Source organism: Palaemon carinicauda, chromosome 31 (assembly GCF_036898095.1).
Source record: "Palaemon carinicauda isolate YSFRI2023 chromosome 31, ASM3689809v2, whole genome shotgun sequence".
Classification (NCBI taxonomy): Eukaryota; Metazoa; Arthropoda; class Malacostraca; order Decapoda; family Palaemonidae; genus Palaemon; species Palaemon carinicauda.
In genome coordinates, this window is record NC_090755.1 from 67,117,809 (window position 1) to 67,137,808 (window position 20,000).

At 36.5% G+C, this 20,000-nt stretch overlaps 1 protein-coding gene and 5 non-coding genes across 6 annotated transcripts in view; 3 read left to right on the plus strand and 3 right to left on the minus strand.

Moving 5' to 3' along the window:
- The window catches only part of LOC137625006 (uncharacterized), a 214,039-nt gene that overhangs the window by 70,111 nt on the left and 123,928 nt on the right, over positions 1-20,000 (minus strand). The window lies entirely within an intron of this gene.
- On the plus strand, positions 1,141-1,213 carry TRNAR-ACG (transfer RNA arginine (anticodon ACG)). Its single transcript has one exon. It is a non-coding gene; the product is annotated as a tRNA-Arg (tRNA).
- TRNAR-ACG (transfer RNA arginine (anticodon ACG)) lies at positions 2,253-2,325 on the minus strand. Its single transcript has one exon. It is a non-coding gene; the product is annotated as a tRNA-Arg (tRNA).
- On the minus strand, positions 4,782-4,854 carry TRNAR-ACG (transfer RNA arginine (anticodon ACG)). The gene has a single exon. It is a non-coding gene; the product is annotated as a tRNA-Arg (tRNA).
- Positions 5,297-5,369, plus strand: TRNAR-ACG (transfer RNA arginine (anticodon ACG)). Its single transcript has one exon. It is a non-coding gene; the product is annotated as a tRNA-Arg (tRNA).
- Positions 5,790-5,862, plus strand: TRNAR-ACG (transfer RNA arginine (anticodon ACG)). Its single transcript has one exon. It is a non-coding gene; the product is annotated as a tRNA-Arg (tRNA).

A 20,000-nucleotide genomic window follows, 5' to 3' on the forward strand; every position in this document is an offset into this window, starting at 1 on the left:
TCAAACTACTATTTAATTATATATATTATATATATATATATGTGTGTGTGTGTGTGTGTGTGCACATTTATGAATTTATATACAGTATACATGTGTGTATGTATGTATGTAGGTGTGTATAAATATATATGGTGTGTATATATATATATATATATACACATACATATATATATATATATATATAGAGAGAGAGAGAGAGAGAGAGAGAGAGAGAGAGAGAGAGAGTCCTAGTTAATCATGTCTTCTTGAGTGAAGATTTCTCATCAGGTTCATCTTATCAATAATTATCAAAGGGTGACCGGAGAGAGAAGATTAAGCAGATTTGATCTCTCTCTCTCTCTCTCTCTCTCTCTCTCTCTCTCTCTCTCATCACCCTGAAAATTAGAGGTTTATCATTTCCACACCATCAGTAAGTTATCAAAATTCAAACACCGGGATCTTTTTTTCTTGTATCAAGTTATCACTGCAATAGAATAACACTGAATATTAAAAGTTCCTATCTCGTCACAAGAATCATGTTATCACTGCAATAGAATAACACTGATTATTAAAAGTTCCTATCTCGTCACAAGAATCATGTTATCACTGCAATAGAATAACACTGAATATTAAAAGTTCCTATCTCGTCACAAGAATCATGTTATCACTGCAATAGAATAACACTGAATATTAAAAGTTCCTATCTCGTCACAAGAATCATGTTATCACTGCAATAGAATAACACTGAATATTAAAAGTTCCTATCTCGTCACAAGAATCATGTTATCACTGCAATAGAATAACACTGAATATTAAAAGTTCCTATCTCGTCACAAGAATCATCCGTAATAAAGTCATCTAGTAACTGCCCATATTCCACTGTTTAATTTTCCCAGGTTATTTTGCTGATTATGTATATTCATCCATTAGCTAACTCATCTCAATTCTTGTTTGCATCTCTTATATCTCAGATCTTTGTACACCAATAGCTTGTTTATAACGGACACAAATAAGTAATAGTATTAAAACAAAATAATCTATTGAAAGGAAAACCGAAGAAAGAGAATTCCACATAGTTAAAACAAATGATTCCGTTAAATTGTTAAAATTCATGACCCCCTTGACTGATTGAACCACTTTGGCATCAAATATATTTTCACAGGCCTTGTGGCGCAACGGATAACGCGTCTGACTACGGATCAGAAGATTCCAGGTTCGAATCCTGGCAAGGTCGAGGTATACTTTTTTTTTTCTTTTGCAAGCGCTGGGGCTAGGAAAACTACCAAGGTAAATATGCAATGAAATTGGATAGAAAGATCCTAGAGACAGCGTGTAACAGGAATACATTCCAAGTCACATGATGTAACAGGAAAATATCCAAGCAACAGTGTGTAACGGAGGAAAATATCCAAGCAACAGTGTGTAACAAGAGGAAAATATCCAAGCAACAGTGTGTAACGGAGGAAAATATCCAAGCAACAGTGTGTAACAAGAGGAAAATATCCAAGCAACAGTGTGTAACAGAGGAAAATATCCAAGCAACAGTGTGTAACAGACGAAAATCAAAGAAGAAATTGGATAGAAAGACAATGGAAATAAAGCAGAAATGTTATAAAAAAATAAATAAAAATGGAAAATTTCAGTCCATTGGGACTGACAGGACACTGCAAATACCTCAGTGCGCCACGCAAAAAGAAAGTAATGGAAGTGTTATTTTATCTTACTGGTGTATATTCAACTAAAAATTATTGGGCAATTTTTATTTGTCAAACACTTGGGAGATTGAAGTAAAATGCTGACAAAGGGGATTATTTATTCAATTACTTCAGATTTCAAATCCCTAAAGCTATAAATTTGTTCACAACCGAGAATCTTCAGTTCCTCAAGCCTTTGGTAAACTAAAGCAACTACAGGGAAAAGCTAATTCCTATATCACCTCATTCTAAATTCCTACATCCCTCCTTTAAAAAAACTTCCTTCCTCCATCCTTCAAAACAACTTCCTCACTCCCTCCTTCAAAAAACCTTCCTCACTCCCTTCTTCCAAAAAACTTCCTCATTCCCTCCTTCAAAAAACCTTCCTCACTCCCTCCTTCAGAAAAACTTCCTCCCTTCCCTCTCTCCTTCAAAACCCTTCCTAACTCTCTTCTAAAAACCTTTCTCCCTCCCTCCTTGAAAATAAAGCTTCCTCACTACCTCCTTGAAAAATCCTTCCTCCCTCAATAACCTTCCACATTCCCTTATCGCGTTTCGAACCCCAAAAACGTTTCAACCCGACCTTGCCAGGATTCGAACCTGGAATCTTCTGATCCGTAGTCAGACGCGTTATCCGTTGCGCCACAAGGCCTGTATCAGGAAGAGAAATCCAATTGTGCTTGCATCAAGCAGTACGTGGTCGCTTATACTTCATTTTTTTATTAACTCTCCTTTCACTCACGATGTAATGTTGTGTTTCCATAACGATAATAAATCAGTGGAAGCTCCTGACTGATTTTGTCTTTAAGATATATTCTATATAAGGGTAAACCTCTCCATTGAAAAATGGTTTTATGAAGCGAAACCAATCAGTAAATATATGCAAGTAAAAAATATATATGCATGCATAATTTACTTACAGAAATTATTGACATAAAATAAAATTTATATGTGTACACACAGACATATATATATATATATATATGTATGTATAATTATATATAGACATATACATATATATACATACTGTACATATGTATATATATACATACATATGTATATATATACATATGGACATATACAGTATATATACATATATATATATATATATATATATGTGTGTGTGTGTGTGTATATATAATTTATATTTATATTTGTATATATATATATATATATATACATACACACACATACATACATATAGGTATATGCAAATTATTCGTGTAATATAAACCTCTATATATGTAATATATATATATATATATATATATAGTATATATGTGTGTGAGTATGTATGTGGAGTGGGGTTGGGGGTGTGTATTCAGTATATATACATACACATATATGTATAGATTTATGCAAATTCTCTATAAATACATGCTATTATGTGTGGTACAAGTAAGGGTGTAAGAATACTACCACCAAACGTCCTGCATGGAGAACTCGACTAAAAGGACCGCTCCTTCCAATAACTGTAGAAACTGCTTACCATTTAGTCAAAAGGCTAAACCAGCCGCCCATAACTGTAGTTGTTGCAAGACCTAATGCTAGGCCATGCGATCGTTAAATCCCTCGGCTAAATCAATGGCAACGCCTGATGCAATTAGAAAAGCGGATAATGCCAGGGTGTTCCCTGTAATAACTAGGATAATCTAACGTTAAAGTCATCACTTAACATTCCTCTTCTCCTCCCATTGAGTTAATATCTTGATTTTTTCCTCCCACAAGAATAGTACCCTAATTAACAAAACAAAGTACGTACCGATATCAAGAAAACCAGAATGAAAAACTGGTAAATGTATTAATTTTGAAGCACTACTTTGATAAAATTTATGTGGAAAAATAAAGGTATTTTTCTATTCCCAAAGCTCGGAATTATCGTACAAAAACGTACGTTACCTGAGGTATGCATCGTACAGCGTACAGGATCCAAAATAATAGTACAGTACATGTACGAGTTATCGTACGGATGACAACCCTGCACGAGCGTCAGGATTCCTTACTGACGTGGTAAATGAATGAGAGATGCCAGTGTCAGGGGTTATGGACATCTTGAACAAGATTGCAAGTCTGAGAATGATGATAAAGTCTGTGGAAATATTCAGGAAAACATTCAAACAAGGAGTGTAATTTGCAAGTATCAAAGTGTATTAACTGCACAAAGTTAAACAAACCAAGTGACCACATAATAAATTCTAGAGAATGCAAAGCTTATGACTTAGAATTGAAAAGATTTGCAAAAAAATACTGTTCATGGTTACTAAGGATGTCATAAACTGTGGCTATGTAAATATACAATCTGTAGATGATAAGACTATTCAAATTCGAAATTTGGACATACTAGCATTATCAGAAACATAGGTAAATAACTTGGACAAGGCAAAGATCACTGAAATGACACCCCCCCCCCCTAACACACCTTTCACACATCGAGAGAAGGTAGGTCTGGTGGGGGTGTCGTACTCATTATTCAGAAAAGTTACTCAAATCTCAAAATAAAGACATTAAGGCTTCCAAGAGGAAACTGAAGACTTCCTTATTTCATGGGTCGTATAACAGCGACGATTTAACAGTAAATGAACAATGCGTATGAAACGTTAAATACTCTGAACGAACAAGGTAAAACGACAGTGGAGGTCCTGTAGAGAGTGGGGTTCCCCCGCTGTATGGGACCGGAAAAGCAGCCGTCAAAGTAGGTAAAGTAAGCCTAATTCTCAGCACCATACTTGAAAGAAAAATGTGGACGAACCCCGGTGCAAAAGCATTCCTTACAATTAGTTGCTTTATTCACTTATAAACATTATGCCCTTTACCTTATCTCCCCCTATCTTTCGATTTCTCAAAAGATCCAGATATATTTCTAAAAATATCTCGACTTTTCTATCCTATTCATTTTTTTCTTTAAATTACATACATTATGCAAAAATATCCACTAGATATTTCTTTCATTTTCATTTAATACTCAATATCCACTTCTATACACTTCTCCCCATCATCAACCAGTTGTTCCTGAATAATTGAATAAATTCACTTGTTTCCACCACCAATATTCTTAGTTTCCATAGTTCCAACATACAGCCCGGTTGGGATTAGGGAAAATATATTTCACGACCTTGCCAGGATTCGAACCTGGAATCTTCTGATCCGTAGTCAGACGCGTTATCCGTTGCGCCACAAGGCCTGCGTTAGTTCAATGGATTCAGATAGCGATTTAGTGCTTGAATCAAGCACTACACGACCAGTTATCCACGTATTTTTTTCCTTCAACTAGATTTCTTTAATATGTGTATTCACGCATATAAATGTGCGAACACTAATTATATATACATAGCAATATACACATCCACACAATTATATATATATACATATATATTAGTCAAGTTGGAACGTATGAAGGGAATACTGAACCGGACTCCTTTTTAAAAGTATGTATGGTGAACTGAAATAGAGAGAAGTTGAAGCTTTAAAGACGAAATGTTTGTATACTTTGAAGTCGTTCGAATACATGAGGTGAAATATGTATTAGAAAAGAAGTCTTGATATCTAGAATGATGAATAAGTGAAAAATACAAGTGAAAAGCACGAACTGTGTAGTGGGGCTAGAAGCACTGCTCATGATCACAGGCCTTGTGGCGCAACGGATAACGCGTCTGACTACGGATCAGAAGATTCCAGGTTCGAATCCTGGCAAGGTCGAGGAATTCATATTTTTTCGAGCTACGACGTTTTCTTGGAAAATTTTGAGAAAACGAAATGGACATTGAAGTCGCTATGAAATTAATGAAATAATTATAAGAATGATGCAAATACAGGGGAATACTGCATTGATAAAAATTTCATTACATACCAAGAAAGATAGGCTATAACATGAGACCCCTGGCCTGAAGCAAGCATGAGAGAGAGAGAGAGAGAGAGAGAGAGAGAGAGAGAGAGAATAGAATTAGCTGTTACAACGAGGACGTAATGAACCAAAAACGAAGAGAATTATTATATTCTTCTCATAGAATCTATAATCTTAAACACCTTATATTTAGAGGTAAGGGCATTTTCTCACACCCTTATACATGTGTATTGATTGAAAAAGCTAGAGACCTTAAGAGACTCCCAACTGACACAGGCCTTGTGGCGCAACGGATAACGCGTCTGACTACGGATCAGAAGATTCCAGGTTCGAATCCTGGCAAGGTCGGGTTCTTAGATTTTAACTGATAGAGGTTAGGTAATGAAAGGTTTAATTAAGATAAGAGTTTAATTAATGATATTCGATAGAGAAATATTTCGGGGTCAACTAGAACTTTAGATGCTTCGATGTATTATTAACGATAATTATTTTTAGTTTTAAAACAGAAAATGGTACATTGTGTAAAAACTTTAAATGCAGAGAGAGAGAGAGAGAGAGAGAGAGAGAGAGAGAGAGAGTCAAAGTCAAAGTCAAAAACCTTTATTCCATTATAAAATGGTTATTCTGTTACATAACAATATACATTATTTACATAAAATTCACAATAATTGGATTGTAAAAAATTAGGATATATATACATTCAAATAAAATTTAAAAAATATTGCTTAAGTTTCTTTTTGAATAAATCAGAACTAACATTTATACATTTTCTTATTTCCAGAGGTAGTTTATTCCAGCAAGCTGGGCCCCTTATTGCCATTGAGCGTGAACCCAAATCAGTTCGATAGCTGTCTACAAATAGATTTTCATTCTGCCTGGTTAATGCATTCCTACAATTACCAACTGTAGGAAATGTGTATAGCCAGTTGGGATATTCTTTTCTCAAACTTTTAAAAACAAAAACACAAACATCGTACATACACTTTTCTTTTAATTTTATCCACTTTAATTGCTGGAGGGTTGGGGTGATGTGATCGTGTTTTTTCACCCCAATAACGGCTACTCTACCAGCAAAGTTTTGGATTTTTTGAGCTTTTTCCATGTGCATATCATTAGTAGACCCCCATATCTTAATACAGTAGTTTATTACACTCAAGACCAGACTTTCCACAATAAAAGCTCGAGTAGTATCATCAAAGTAATCTTTTACTCTACTTAAATACATTAGAATGCCACTAACTTTTCTACTCAGCTCGTCAATGTGAGTATTGAATGTCATGTACCTGTCCATGTGTAGACCTAGATTTTTCACATGTTGACTTATCTTTACTTCATCACCATCGCATTTTATTATAATGTCATTTGGAATTTTGCTAATATACTGTGAGCTACCCACAAACATGCACTGTGTTTTAGTGGCATTTAATAATAGCCCTTTTCTTAGAAATATTTCTTAATTTTGAGCAATATTAGTTCAGCCCTTTTTATCAAGCCATCTAAATTTTCTATTTGATCAGCCAAAAGAACTTGGGTGTCATCAGCGTATTGAATTAGCAAGCAGTTTTCTATGTATTTAATCATGTCATTAACGTAGACTAAAAATAGAATTGGACCTAGGACAGATCCCTGTGGGACTCCAAATTCAACCTTTTCAATGCAAGAATTTACGTCTCCTAATCTAACTACCTGACTTCTATCCTTCAAGTAATCCTGAAACCAGAACGTATCAATGTAATGTTCCTTAAGAGATTTACACAATTCATCATGGTTGACACTATCAAATGCCTTTGATAGGTCACATAAAATTAATATGGAAACTTTTTTTCTATCAATATTTTTATAAATTTCATCTGTTAATTTCATCAAAGCTGTTTCTGTTGATAAACCTTTACGGAATCCATGCTGAGTGTTAGAAATCAAATTATTTTTTTCTAGATGTTCCATTAACTGATTACATACAATCTTTTCTATTACTTTCGATATTACGGGAAGGATAGAAACAGGTCTATAATTACCAGGGTCGTCCTTGTCTCCTTTCTTGTGAAGAGGGTCTACGAGGGGTTGTTTCCAAATAGAAGGATATTTCCCAGTTACAATCGATGTATTTATGATAACCGTGATATAATATGCAATAACTGTAAGGGAATCTTTTAGAAAACTAGTAGGAATACCATCCGTTCCGTAAGCATTACTATTATTCAAACTCTTAACTGTTAATATTATTGTTTCTACTGTAACTGGTTGCGGTCTAAACAATCTTATATTATTGCCAAAATTATTTTGAGTGTTTCTAATATCTTCATTTTCGTACTTTTGTAGAATTTCCTGCGTTTTATCATAAGTTATTTTTCCTACATTAGCAAAGTATTGGTTAAATTGATCTGCTCTAGCTTTTGGGTTGTCGTATTCAATCTTTTTATTTGTTTTAGTAGATACAATATTATTCATAATTTTCCATGTTTCTTTGCGAGATTTACTTTTCTTGATCTTGTCTTTGTTATAATAAGCTTTGGCAGTACGCATTTTCGAATTGATGAGTTTTTTCATTTCCTTATACGAATTGTTAAGATTCTCATCATGTCTATTATGTTTAAGCCTTTCTTGCATTTTGTCCCTTTCAATCATACTGTTTTTGAGATCATTGTCTATCCAAGGTGCACTGGGTCTCCTTATTTCCTTCGTGGTTATTGGGGCACATTTATCTAAGGCACTATTATATACTTTATTGAAAATTCCTGTTTGAATATCTGTGTCATCAGTATGCATGATTGTATCTAAAATTATTTTCTGGTCTAGCAATGTATTGCACAAAAAATCTGCAGAATAATATTTTAAACACCTAGAGGTTACCGTGACTGGTTTACGTTTTGGCTTCTTAATATCTATGATAAATGAAATATGTTCATGGTCAGCTACAATACTTGGATTTACCTCAATTTTAATGACACTTTCCTGCTTGTTTGTTATTAACACGTCTAGTAGTGTGGATGAGATGGGGCTAACTCTAGTAGGTTTATTAATCATTTGATTTAATTTGGTGACTCTTAAAATATTATGTATCTTTGCTGAACCTAACATCAAATCATCATTTAGATCACCTATTACATAAATTGATTTATTTTTTAGAGAAATCATTCTCAGACATTCCAAAATATAGTTAAAAGTATCATTTGAAGCATGCGGATGTCTATATAAGCAACCAATGATAACAGAAGGTAGCTTACGAGATTGTACAGAGCCAAACCTCTTCTACCCCCTCTACTCTTTGAACATTAAGATTACAAATATTAACAGAAAGATTATTTTTTACATAAATACAACAACCTCCACCTCTTCCTTTGTCACATCTATATATTGTATAATTAGGAAATTCAATGAGTGAATCGACAACATTCGGGGTTAACCAAGTCTCAGTTAAACATAATACATCAATATTTCTGTTTAAGAGCATTAATTCAATTTCACATATCTTACTAAGGAGAGACTGTACATTCAAATATTCTATACACAAAAGATCGTTTTTTGGAGTCACATGATTATCTATCCCAGTACCAATGTCCGGGACGAGCACTTCTTGTGTGATAACTGCCTCTTGACTTTTTGATGGAAGAGGCGGGAAGTCATATTCCCACGTATCTGCTCATGACCAGTAATTGTCATGGGAGAGGTCATGGTAGTCATAAGGCTGCGCTGAGTGACCTCTATTTGTTGATTGCCTATGGGGTGGTCTCCTATTGTATTCCTCACTTCGGTATTGCGGGGGTGATCCTTGGTGTTGGGGGTAGGGCCTATTATCATGGGAGTGGTAGGAGTGGGTATTCCATCTAAACCCCGTCCGAAATGGCTGCTTAGGCCTACCTACATTTCTTTGCGTCAACGGCTTCTTGGCGGCTTCCAATTGTCTTCTTCTAATGTGGGGCAGAAACGGTCGAGTGATTATACCGTCAGCCCACGGATGACCTCCCATCACTGTATTCTGCTTATTCTCTGGCACCTCTGCTACAAATGATTGGCCTCGGTTAGAATGTCCAAGGTGCCGTACTTTAACTTCTTGTCGTGAGAGCCCTCGGAAAACTAACTCATCAACCACATTCTTAATAGATGCATTGCTGCTGACACCTCCAATGTATATTTGTACTGACCTTTGGGGTTGTACTACGATGTTGTCTTCCGAAATTTGCTCTTGATGTGTTTTTCTATTTTTCTTTTTGTTGACCGGTGGTATGAAACTGCGTTGGTCCGTAGGGACTGCTTCCTCCTCCTCCCTTTCTTCCTCCTGGCCTTCGCTCGCATCTTCACTTTCTTCCTGTTGTAAATAATTGTTGTCGATAGGGGGAAGTGTGGGGGAGGGCAGTGGATTAGGAAGTGGCTGGCTGTCCACCTGCACTGTTATCAAAGGAGATTGGGGGAGAGTTTGGCGCGATTCATTAATACTATTTTCTGAATATTTTGGCATTGATTGTTCGAGCTTATAAACTCTGTCTTGAAGTAATGTTACTATTTGAAGTAGTTCTGCTATAATCAAATTATTATCATCGAAGTTATGTGCGCTTTGCTCATTGAAAATTTTATCTAGTTCTTTATTTTTATGTGAATTAATTATGCACGTGCTAAGAGTTATAATATCGCTCACAATTTTATGTTTCACTTGTCGCTTCACTGGTTTTTTATTCTTATAATCCGAAAACACACTACATATTTCTATTATTAGGAGATCTCTCAAGGATATTAATAAATCCTGATGACATTTATAAAGCACTTCTTTGATATCATGTGTAGAGTACTGGCATATCTTTTTCAAAGATTTAAGAAATACTTGTGGGTACACGTCTTGGTTAATTGTTTCTAAGATACCTAGGTTTTCGATTTCCTGGATAGGCTGTGACAAAGCTTCCTGGTTGTTTAAGTCACGGGCAGACATATCTACACAATGTTTCACAGAACAAGAAAAACATGTCCGTACTCTACGAGGTCAAGAGAGAGAGAGAGAGAGAGAGAGACTTCTTTGTCCATCTCCGGGAACTCCATTTTCTCTTGGGTTGAACGAATTAGGTTTAGGGTGAGAGAGAGAGAGAGAGAGAGAGAGAGAGAGAGAGAGTGTGTGTGTGTGTGGTTACAAGGATTTTGGATATCTCAAAAGACTTTAATCCATCCGCGGAAACTCCATTTGCTCTTCGTAGAACGAATCATGAGAGAGAGAGAGAGAGAGAGAGAGAGAGAGAGAGAGAGAGAGAGAGTGGTTACAAGGATTTTGGATTGATTGATTGAAAGTTTTCTGGCATCCTGACATCTAAGGTCATTGATGCCGACAGCATTTATCATATATGAAAAATAAGAGAATTCAATTAAAACCATAAAAGTTAAGAAGTCATTATAATAGTTAAATAGTTTTCAGAAGACCTGCTTCTGAAATAAATCTAAAAATGCCGCTCGCATAGTAGGACACATCATGTCCAAGAATCTTGGCAAGGATGAACCTGCCATCCTCACCTCGAGCCTCCAACAGATATCTATTTCTTAAGTTATTAAAATTAGGGCATTCGGTCAACAAATGCCTCACTGTTAAAGGTACTAAACAGTCCTCGCAGTACGGTTGGTATTGGCCCTTCAACAGAAACGCGTGTGTCAACCGTGTGTGACCAATACGGAGACGACAAAGAGTCGTCTCCCATTTTCGGGGCATCATGTTATACCTCCAAGGTGATATGATATTTGTTACTTCTTTCATTTTATTGCCATCTAGACTATCCCAGTGCTGTTGCCATTTATTACAAACCAATTTCTTGATGTAAGGTAGGAAATCATTACAGAAAATGGGATACCTCGTTAGTAGCAACTCAGATGCCGCATTCTTCGCCAGTAAGTCTGCCTTCTCATTCCCAGACATGTGCTGGAACCCAACAAAATCGAACTGTTATATACCTCAGTCCAATAATAAAAAGCCATTCTAAAATCTTTAAAACTAGAGGGTTACTAGAATTAAAAACTTCTAAAGCTTGAAGAACACTCCTTGCATCACTAAAAATTGTAAAATTACCCTCCCTTTCCAAAGCTATTTTCTCAATAGCGGTTAGTATGCAATACAGTTCGGCAGTAAATATGGAAGCTGTTAGAGGAAGTGCACTTCTACAATCAAAATCATTACTTAGTAGTCCAAATCCAACGCCAGCATCAGATTTGGAGCCATCAGTATATATAAAAGTCGATCCCTGATCTTCTGCAACATGTTCCATAAAAAGAGACCTGGATTCTAAATCAGTCATATTCTTCTTAACTCCAATAAAGTATTTACAAAAAGATACGTCAGGTAATTTCCATGGGGGCATTGATGATACCTTGAATGGAAGCACCTTAATTCTTATTATATCCTGATTGTTTAATAATTGTTTCACCCGAAACCCAAAAGGTTGAGGAGATTTTGGGTGCAAATCAAAGTATGTTGAGTGCCTTACAAGGCTTGCAGTCTGAAAGGCTGAAGAATTAGGGAGTCTTTGCAATCTAAACCAATACCAAATAATAGAGGACATTCGGTAAAGGTCTAGAGGTAACTCCCCAGCATCAACAAGGAGACTTGTGATAGGTGAGGTCCTAAACGCTCCTGTGGACAATCTAATACTAGCATGATGTATAGGATCTAATATTTTTAACCGGCTTGGGGTGGCTGAGGAGTATATTTTGCATCCATAACTAATTTTGGATAAAATCAAGGCCTTGTATAATTTCAAAATAGTATTGCGGTCTGCCCCCATGATGTATGAGAAAATACTTTAAAAAGATTCAGAGCCTCAAGACATTTAGCTTTTAATGCTTTTAAGTGAGAAACCCATGTAAGCCTACTATCAAATATCATCCCTAAAAATGTAGCTTCACTTGCACATGGGATCCGTTGACCTCTGATGTATATATCCGGGTCTGGATGTACTCCCCGGACACGACAGAAATGGAAAATTGTAGTTTTACTTGACGAGAACTTAAATCCATTCATGTCGGCCCACTGGATAATTTTATCAATAGAGTTATATTTTTCTCTCAACCATTGTCATTCTAGCTCCAGCAAATGATACAGAGAGATCATCCACAGATAATGTTGCGAGAACATCCCGGGGAATGACTGAAGATATCCCATTAATTGCTAGTGCAAAAAGGGTTACACTCAGCACACTACCCTGAGGAACTCCTTCTTCCTGGCATTTACTTTCTGATAGAGCTTCCCCAACTCTCACTTGGAAAACTCTATGTGAAAGAAATGACTGAATAAATAGTGGTAGTTCTCCTTTTAATCCAAACTCATGGATTCTTTTAAGTATACCATATCTCCATGATGTATCATATGCCTTTTCAAGATAAAAAAAAAAAGACTGTCACATGGTGCTGTTTGGAAGCAAAGGCTTCACAAATGGAGGACTCAAGTCGTATCCGCACATCAGTCGTCGAGTGCATTTTTCTGAATCCACATTGAATGGGTGATAAAAAACCCTTCTTTTCAAGGTACCACATCAGTCTTACATTGACCATCTTCTCCATGATTTTGCACAAACAAGATGTCAATACAATTGGCCTATAATTTGCTGCTAGAAACTTGTCCTTACGGAGTTTCAAAATGGCTAAAATAATGGCTAGTTCCCAGACACTTGGATAACTATGATCATGCCATATTCTATTAAAAATCCTTAAAATAAATAACTTTGTATTAAAAGGTATGTGTTTAAACATTGCATATGGAATTCCATCGGGTCCAGGGGCTGTATCGTTACACGTAGCAAGAGCAGAATAAAATTCTCTTTCAGTAAAAGGAGAATTGTACGACTCTTGCTTTCTTGTTGCGAAATTTAAAACTTTATTTTCTTCAATGCTCCTATACTGGTGACCAGGAGCTGCTTCACACTTGCACGATACATTTGAAAAATGGTCAGCCAGGGCATTGCTAACTTCGGTTGCTCCAGTCATATACTGGCCATTTACCTTTAACACTGGTGGTGGGCTTGGGGTGAATTTGCCTACTCTCTTTTTGACTTTCCTCCACACAGATGAAGTTGATGTTCTACTGTTAATGGAGGAAACAAATGACATCCAAGACTGGTGCCTAACTTCTTTCATGGCACGACGGAACTGTGCTCTACATTTCTCGTATATGATTAAATTCTTCTCAGTACGGCGCATGCGCAATCGAGTTAAGAGACTTTCTTGTGCCTCTGTGCAGGGCAGTTAGTTCAGATGACCACCAGGGGACTGGTAGTCGTCTGAATATCCCTGTTGTTTTCGAAATAGAATTGACTCCTGCTGTGTGAAGAGTTCCATTGAGTAAGTCTATAGCATTATCAACACTTTCAAACTGTTCTGCATTGCCTTCAATTTCACTTAGCTCCCGAAATCTACCCCAGTCCGCCTTATCAAGATTCCATCGAGGCGATCTCTGTAAAGGTGGACCAATGTTGGTGTTTATAATGATTGGTGCATGATCACTAGTATGCCAATCATCTAATGTTCTCCCATTAAAATCGAGAAGACAGTTAGAGCTTGCAACTGAGAGGTCAATACAGGACAAGGTACCTGTCTGTACATGAAAATGTGTGGGCTCTCCTATATTAAGGAGTCCGACATCTTCATTCTCCAAAATTGATGATATAATATTACCCCTTGCATTTGCCAAAACATCACCCCATAAAGGATGTTTACTATTAAGATCTCCTAGTAAGATAAAAGGTTGTGGGAGTTGTTTAATCACTTCTACTATATTATCATATGAGATGTTATCATTTGGAGGCAAGTAAAGAGAACAGATTGTGTATTTTCTTCCTACATCAATCTGTACAACCACTGCCTGCAGAGGGGTACAGATAGACAAAGATATTTGGGGAACATCTCGACGAACGTATATAAGACTTCCCCCATGACTCCCTGCTTGTTGATCATATGGTGTCCTATAGCTAACATACTCTCGAGGACAAGGAGTATTAGCATCGAGCTTGCTTTCTTGTAGACATACTGTTATTGGTTGTTCATATTTCGCCCTTAAGCCCTAGCAATTCCATTGCAGAATGGAGGAAAAAACAATGGTTTATTTTTTGGAAGACACCTTAGATGAAGTCTTTCCATTGGCAATATTTGATCTAACAATATTTCCCAGAGGTATCTCTAGAGAAGATCTTGATATAGTGGGTTTTGTGTTCCTCTTTTTCTTTGTGTCCTTTTGATCTAATTGTTGAGGAGGATGGTGGACCTCAACTTGAATTTCTTATTGGTTCAATTTACCTTCTAGTTGATCAGAAACATCAGCAGACAAGATATCATATTTATTTGAAGTCGTGACTTTGTTTCTTATGGTAGGAGGCGAGAGAGATGGAGGTCTCTCTCTTTTTGATTAAAAGGTTGTGATCTTTCAGGTTTTTGCACCTTCCCCACTACAGGTTCACCAGGTAAATTTGTTTCAAGTGGAACATCCATCAGATCAGGCAAGGGCACGGCCTGTGAGAGGTTTGTACTATTGTTTATAATAGGAGTAGTTGGCTTTTGAATAATTTTCAGATCTTTAAGTATCTGTTTTGATTTTTCTACAATTTCTGGATATAGATTTTCGATGGGACTTCCAACCTCTTTAACTACTTTCATTTGTTTCTTTATCTTAGAAGTAGAGATATAATTTTCGTCTGTGTGGTTTGGCAAGTTTTTCTTCAGAACCATTGAAAAAGCTTGCCCTGGTCTTGTCTGCTTTTCAAGAGCTCTTTTACGAGCCTCTTTAAAAGTAACCCTTTCCATGGTCCTAATGGCCTGAATTTCTTGTTCAAAAATAAATTTAACACAGCTTTTAGATGTAGCTGGGTGTGCTTCCCCACAATGTATGCAATTAGGGTTTTCTATGCATACTCCATGACTACTTTTTCCACAGTTGGCACAAACAGCTGGCTTATTGTTTAGTTTTTCCTTAGATTTCTGGCTTAAATGGCCATACATTTGGCAATGATAACATCGCAATGGTGAAGGGATATATGGTTTTACCTTCAAAGATAGCCTACCAGCTTTAATAACATTTGGTAATCTGCATTGATCAAATGTTATAATTAAAGTAGCAAGAGGAATACGTTGTTCTCCAACTCTCTTTCTCATTCTGACTACTTTAACTACTCCTTGATTTTTCAGCTCATCCTCAATTTCTTTTTCCTCTATATCCAGCAATTCTGGAGCATATATCACACCTCTACTCTGGTTGAAAGTAGGGTGCGAAACGTATTTTACACTATGACCATTCAATGATGTAAGTGTTTTTAACCTTTCACCTTGTAATGGGAATAGTGTCTCATTCAAGAGACTTCCATTTCCCTTGGGTAGAATTTTTGGCTGCCCTCCACATAAAGTAACTATTTCCCTATTAGCTTTAAAAACATTTACACGCTCATTTCTTCCATTTTCAAATTCTAAGAAAAAAAAATTTTCATAATACACTATTTCATAGTGACCAGGTAATACTTCTACTTTTCTATATCTTTCTGTACTGTCATCATTTTTCACTCTCTCTCTCTCTCTCTCTCTCTCTCTCTCTCTCTCTCTCTCTCTTCTTCTTCTTCTTCTTCTTCTCTAGTGTTTTATTATTCACATGACGTGAATAAGGTTCTAATGTAATAATATTAGAACCCAAGTTGGAGCTGTCTGTACCGAGGTCCATGTTTGTATTTTCCAGGTCGTCAACAGAGGGGTAGTTTTTTTTTTTTTTTGTAAGAGCAAGCCGGGTTATCCACCTCTTATCGGAGGATGTCAGTCCTCCTATTCCATGTGGCCCAACACGAGAAGAGGCTTCAGCGGGGACCATTTCTCTATAAAGAGGGGCTGCCACTCTTTAGGTGGGCGTGCACTAGTCAGTGGGGGTAGTTAGCCTCTCCAATGCCTGGCGTCACCCATTTCCCGCAAATATGGGTGACTAAAAACCGGATCACTGGAGCCCGACTCTTAACAGACTTGGTCTGCACCCAATGGGGTCTGCCAGAGGGTGATGGCGTCTAAACTGGCCCAGGTTGAGATGGAATGCCATCCATCCCAAACTGTGCCAAATCCAAAGCAGCAGCCAAAGTATAATCGAACATGCCAAAGTCGTCAACAATATCGAGCCCAAAAGGAAGAGCTGGGAGAAAAAAAAATAACCTTAAGTAAAAGATAAAGTGCTGACTGATTTAGTTGGATCGACAGCTGGGCACCGAGATCCAGAGAGAAAGTAATTCCCACTGTTCATTAGAGCCCAGCTGCTAATCCCTAAGCCCCCCATCCTCATCAAGGCTTCAGCATCTCGGGGGAAAGGATTTTGGATGTCTCAGAGATTTTTAGTCCATACGCAGAAACTCCACTTGCTCTTGTAAGATTAAATCATGAGAGGAGAGAGAGAGAGAGAGAGAGAGAGAGAGAGAGAGAGGTTACAAGGATTTTGAATGTCTCAAAAGACTTTTTAATCCACCCGCGGAAACTCCATTTTCTCTTCGTAGAACAAATCATGAGAGAGAGAGAGAGAGAGAGAGAGAGAGAGAGAGAGAGAGTGGTTACAAGGATTTTGAATGTCTCAAAAGACTTTTTAATCCACCCGCGGAAACTCCATTTTCTCTTCGTAGAACAAATCATGAGAGAGAGAGAGAGAGAGAGAGAGAGAGAGAGAGTGGTTACAAGGATTTTGGATGTCTCAAAGACTTTTTAGTCCATACGCAGAAACTCCACTTGCCCTTGGGTAGAGCGAATTGGCTGAGAGAGAGAGAGAGAGAGAGAGAGAGAGAGAGAGACTTCTTAGTCCATCCGCAGAAACGATTTGCTCTTGGGTTGAACGAATTTGTTGTGTGTGAGAGAGAGAGAGAGAGAGAGAGAGAGAGAGTGTTTACAAGGATTTTGAATGTCTCAAAAGACTTTTTAATCCATACACGGAAACTCCATTTGCTCTTCGTAGAACAAATCATGAGAGAGAGAGAGAGAGAGAGAGAGAGAGAGAGAGAGAAGGATTTAAGATGTCTCAGAGAATTTTAGTCCATACGCAGAAACTCCATTTGCTCCTGGGTAAAGAGAATTGGTTGAGAGAGAGAGAGAGAGAGAGAGAGAGAGAGAGAGAGAGTTACAAGGATTTTGTATGTCTAAAAGACTTTTCAGTCCATACGCAAAAACTTCATTTGCTCTTGTGGGGGAGAGAGAGAGAGAGAGAGAGAGAGAGAGAGAGTTTCAAGGATTTTGCATGTCTCAAAGACTTTTTAGACTTTATATATATATATATATATATATATGTATATATATATATATATTCCATTTTACCGCGGAATATTTTTGCCGCAGACCTGTCTCGCCGCATATATACATATTTTGCAAAAAGTGGAATTGCTGCATAAGTTCTTTCAACTAATTTGAGAAACTGGGAAAATGTATTGGTCTTTATAATTATATATATATATATATATATATATACACAAATATATATATATATATATATATATAATTATATATGTGTAAATAACTTCAAAATACCGAGGTACCATAAAATACAATTTTACCTTTATTGTTATTTTTTTCTGGTTTAGTATTTTGAAGTTATAAAGTAATTTACAGCTCTATCTTGACTTTCCAAGGAGCAACATCTAAATAGAAAAAACCCATAGCCCATAGAAATGCAGTCTTCGATATTGTCTACACGAGGAAGAGAAAAGAATTCACACGACGTCAATATATACGTGCTTGATGGCTATGCTGTTGATAAGAGAAGAAAATTTTGAGAAAAGAAAGCGCTGCAAATCTCGGATACATGTTAGAAATAGCGAAGTGGTAAAACAAATTAAAGAACACACGCATGCAGCCTCGGCATCTAAAGTTGAAAGAGAGATAGTTATAACAAATATAAAAGTGCGATCTGTTGAAACTTCTTGATTAACGAGTGCCTTGTAAATTTGCCTGAAGCTTCTCAAGGAGTGATACCTATCATCCGATCGCTAAAGAAAATTCTGCATAGGAAGCGGAAAAAATGGCCGATTTCCTGGGAAATCCGAGCAATTAAGAACTTGTAATACCAGATAGCTTTAAAACTAATCATGTAACTGATAGTATCGAAGAACAGTTTTATAAGCTGATAGCTGTGATGCATCATGTAGAATTTTGGTATTTGGAAGAAAGAATTGCAATTTTCTTAGTCAAACATATGACTAAAAAATTACAAATATTTTAAACAAATTCTGACTTCACCTTATAATTAGCATCATATATTAAACACTCAAATTAGTTGAAAGAACCTATGCAACAATTTTGCATTTTGCAAAATATGTATATATGCTGCGAGACAGGTCTGCGGCAAAAATAGTCCACGGAAAAATGGAATGTGGCGATATGGCCACAGCAAAATGGCCACGGCAAAATGGTCACGGCAAAATGGTCACGGCTTAAACGTCCCATCCCCTATATATATATATATATATATATATTTCTATATCTTTATCTATATATATATATATATATACATGTATATATATATCTATATCTATATATATATATATATAAATATATATATATATATATATATATCAATGGTTCTCAAACTGGGGTCCGCGGTCCCCTGGGGGACCGCAAAGACGTCTCAGGGGGACCGTGAAGGGGCCACCAAACCATCCTCACACGTAGGCTATAATTAGGATCACTCTCACCATACGGTTTGGCATTTAATATATGCCAACAATTGTTCTCTTTGCTTCTGGTGGTATATAGTCAACATACAAAAAAAAAAAAAAAAAAAAAAAAAGAGCTTTATTCTTTAGCACAATATGTATCACTAGTTTTCTTATGAGAGAATTAAATAGTAAAAGAAAAAAAAATATGGAAGTTATATGAATGTAAAATGGACTTGGGAATGTTTTATAATTCCAGCATAGGCGCAGCTATCAAGCAGTACATATTATTGAGCGAGACACATGAAAAAAAAAAAACACGTCATTTTGCCTATGTCCGACTGTTTAAATGAGAGAGAGAGAGAGAGAGAGAGAGAGAGAGAGAGAGAGAGAGAGGGTAAATGAAAACAATCAATTACAATTACTTTACATGACATTTCTTGCAATCCTTTTGTAAGTAAAAGGGAATAATCTATAAATTTATAAAATCAATAATAATACCAGGGATGTAGTTAAATTACGTTACAAAACCGAACGATGGTATCGTGCATGGTACGAAGGGACCAAATCATTGTAGGCCTACTTGTTTTATTGATAGTAATATAGATTTTATATCATACATTTGGTAGCACTGGACATTGTACACTACTGACTAGCTGTCGGCCGAGTGCGTTTTATGCAACATGACCCAGACAGGTACTGCACCGATCTTTCCGTATGCACGTCAAAGCAACCAAATTGCTTCCCTAACTCCCTCCCTCTCTTTATAAAAAATTAATCATATAATATTATTGTACTTGTGTGTGTGTGCATGTGTGTTCAAGTGTCACGGACAATTACTAGCATATAGTAGAAAATAAAATATAAATAAAATATAAT